General features: G+C 33.5%; 1 long non-coding RNA gene across 1 annotated transcript; it reads right to left on the reverse strand.

The window, feature by feature from the left end:
- Positions 1-760: 760 nt before the first annotated feature.
- Positions 761-3,743, reverse strand: LOC130053123 (uncharacterized). The gene is made up of 3 exons (XR_008801607.1): positions 3,385-3,743; positions 2,428-2,513; positions 761-2,321 (listed from the first exon to the last, which is right to left on the reverse strand). It is a non-coding gene; the product is annotated as an uncharacterized LOC130053123 (long non-coding RNA).
- Between the last annotated feature and the right edge of the window lie 352 nt (positions 3,744-4,095).

Below are 4,095 nucleotides of genomic sequence, written 5' to 3' on the forward strand. Positions count from 1 at the left end.
ATACTTTTAAGAGTGAATGAGAGAATTACTGATACAGTCTAAATTCCTAATTATAGAAAATAATAAACATTGTAATGATATATACAACAATAAATATGCACAAATATCACAATGTACTTACACTGTGTGCCTGCATACGGATGAAAATCTGAGGAGCTCAGAGTGAACGGTGAGTGGTGTGGGTCACACCCAAAACAAGTAAACAGGAAGTAAGGAACATTAACTCTTTTAAAAAGGAAAGATAACTAATTCACATTATCAGGGAAAATAACTCTTGTAGATGTAAAGGAAAATAACTCTAGGGAAAACTTAGCATAAAAATGTAAATAAATACAAGAACATTACAATACCATTCATTTTGTACATGTACACAATCGATGGATTCGTCCAAACTGGCTAATCGCCGCGGTGGCCTAGAGGTTAGATAGTTCGCCCCGCATGCGGAAGGCCGGAGTTCGAATCCCGACCGCGACAGACCTACGTCGTTAAAACAGGTAGTGACAGTTCCATTACCAAATGCTCGGCATCAGGTGTGAATGTCACGGGTCCTCGGTGATGACCTTAAAAACGGATGACCCGCGTCACAGTAGGTGTGACACGCTAAAGAACCCTCACTGATTCAAGGCCGTAATCGCCGAGTATAGGTTTAAATTTGAAGCCCTTCACCGGTCTTCGTGACTGACGTCTCCGTATGAGTGAAAAATTCTTGAAAGAGACGTTAAGGTAGCTATTGATAGCTAGCCCCCCAAAAAACCGCTCATTGAATTTTTTCACTTTTATTTATTATAACATTTTGACTTTATCCTAAAACATATCAAAAAATCAACAAAAGTAATCAGGTTAATTTTCGAGGAAAGTGAGATTGAAATCCCCTTTTTTGCAGCCCCAAAAGGCAAAAAATGCCAAAATTGAGCAAATTAACACAAAAGCCAATAAAAATTTTATTGACACCAGAAATATTGTTTGTCATATATAGTTATGTAAATTAAACACAAACAGATAAAAAATCAACATGGATTAGAAATTCAAAATGCATCTAAGGAAAACATTGGCATGATTCGACTTGGCAATTGGCCAAATTTACCCTAAATATGGCATTTCTCAAATACTATCAGGCATACATTTTCTGACAACAACAAAATTCTGCTCATAAAATTTCTGATTTTATTTCATTTTTACATTAAGTCAAGTAGTATCTAAAATATTGAATAGAAAAAAATATACCAAATGAGGTTTAATCTGAAACTATGTCAGATTTTGTAACCCTACCCCCCTCCCTTCTAGAAATGAATTTTAAGAGATACAGTCAGCAGAGATAAACTATTGACCTTAAATGATTAAGCATTCCCAAATTACCATATTGAGCATTCAAACTCACAATACTAGAAGTTTCTATGAGCCATTTAAGAATGATATATAGTGTGTGCTATTGCAGTTGACCTTTTCACACTCACAATGATTGCCTAAATATTTAGTTATTTTTCATACAATTTCTTGTAATAACTGGACCAAATCTATTACCTATACATATTTTTTGATAGAAATTTATATCACTATACAGTATAATACACCAAATATGTTTAAATAACCACTTCATATTTCAATAAATAATTAATATCAATGGAAAGAGACCCATGGACTGCCCATGGATCACTACATTTAAGTCCATCTGAGTCATCTTGCCCTCACAGATAGGTGTGTCTTTCATAAGTTTAAGATTTCTAATTGTAGTTTCACATGGAACCAAAAACTCACTATTGGATAACTGAGAATGCATGTACATGTATATTGCATTAACTAACTGAAGTTTTCCCCAGGTGAAGGTCTATGTTCACTGTATGTATAAGGGGGGGAGGGGGGTGAATTAGTTCCATTATGAAACTTTTCTAAAAATTTGATATACATTAATGTATCTATGATGTATGTTTCAACTAAATTTTGAATTACAAGGAAAATTCAAACACAATGATTGAAGTTATAAAATTGATATTCTATCATGTGCACATTTTTTACTAATATATCTAAGAAAGAATAATCAACATTGAAATTTCCTTTACATCTATGCAATATTATTGTCTTTCAAAAGGCATGTACTTGTAATATACGAGTACATGTACTTGTTTTCCCTTAAATTCACAATTTAGTTTAAAGTATGTTGTATAACATCCACTGCTCTGAGCTCATATAAGTGAATTAATGTTTTTCATCCAGTCCCAAATTTTGCAGTAGTTCTTTAATCTTCGGAACTTGATCAAACATTTTTAAATTTGTGGAGTTGTGGGGGTCCAGGGGATATGTCATCATCACTGTAAATGGAGTACCTGTTCAAAATATAGATAAATATATTTAAATATAGCAAAAAAGATGAATATCTGATATACTCAGAATTGTCTTTACAAATGTTTATCAAAAAAAAAAATATAGTACCTCTCTTGCTGTTATACTTGTTGACTCGAAATCCACTTCAACCTGCACTGGTCCTATCTAACCTCCCTCGGTCTTCAGGCTGATGCCTAGAAAAAAGATCATCATAATTGATATTTGCACAGTTATGTCTATATTATACCATTGAGTAATTAGACTGCGTCAGACAATGTGAATTTTAAAACTGTGTCTCAACACAGATTCAGTTAAAATTTAAATACTGATGTTTCAAAATTATAAATTGCAATGAGATGACATGTATATATGTTTTCATAAACTGCCATAGACTTATCATATCTGTTTTATTTACAAAATGTGGGTCAAGAGAAGGGCATACGTGTAGTATACATATCTTACTTATACATACAGTGCATACATTTGCCTATGAGAGGGCATATGCAGACTTGTGATTAATTTACATTATTTAAAAAGGTTTTGCCAACCAACATGTTTGTGTGAAACACGAAACTTCAGGTTTGATATATTTCTTAGGTCACTGAAATTTCAAAGTAATAGTATATGTATACTATAGTCTAGGGAATTTATAATTCAACACATCCCCCCCCCCCTTCCACTCTTTATCCGGTTCCCTCATACCCCTAGATAGTAGGTCTATACAGATATTTGTTTTTCATTACTTTTATACATGTAGTTCAAGGTATGTTATTTTCGTAACGGTTATTTTCATAACGATATTATTATTTTCTTAATAAAAGAGTTGTGAGAGCCCATATTTACAAATGTATACATTTACATGACATCCGTTCGTTTACAATCACATGCACAGGTGGGAGTTATATTTTATGCACATATGGAATACATATATACATACAAAATAATACATCTACTGTATGTCGTGTGTTTAAACTTACAGATGTTATTATAAATCGCGTTGTGAAATAGCAGAGGAAATGTGAGTTGAACTTTTGAATACAAATTTATGGCATTTTTTTCACTCACCAAACGAAACTATGATTTCGTTGTCCAAGTTGAATGCATCCACCAACTTCCTCTTCTTGCAAGAAACTTTGTTTAGCCTCTCAATGACTGTATAAACAGTATTTAATCTCTCAGCATGCAGCACTCGGACATTACGATGCAACAATCAACAACTTTGTTTACGTAGCGCATCTATGTACATGGATTGGTGGTTGGTTTAACATTTCGATTAGCAAAAAGTTTCACACAGATGAAACATTTGATCTACCATTATTACAGACATTGACGTATACTTATGTGGTATGTGCATATTTTCTGTAGGCGAGTCAGTCACAGCAACAAAACACTTTCGGAACCCATTTTTGTTTTTCGACTATTCTATGACGGAGTAAGGAATTCCGGAAAATGAATTCACGTGAAAATACACAATTTTTACTGATCACGTGGTTGCTATCCGTCGCTACCTTAAGGTTGCATCACTCTATTTATGTGGAGGTTCACGTCGAATCATGGCCGAAAGAAAATAATTCCTGGAACTTTGCATGTTTTATGGGACTTTCCTTATGAGGTAGGCTCTCCAATTTTTTATGAGATGTAAATTCAAGTATTGTGTTTGAAATTTTGTGAGTAAAAACCATGAAAGAAGGATTTAAATATTTTTTTGAATTTTTGTTGTAGAGGTGGGTGATTTGGCTTTTGACCAGCTGATTTTGCACGTGCTTGACTTCGATG

This window comes from Ostrea edulis, chromosome 3 (assembly GCF_947568905.1).
Source record: "Ostrea edulis chromosome 3, xbOstEdul1.1, whole genome shotgun sequence".
NCBI classification, from domain to species: Eukaryota; Metazoa; Mollusca; class Bivalvia; order Ostreida; family Ostreidae; genus Ostrea; species Ostrea edulis.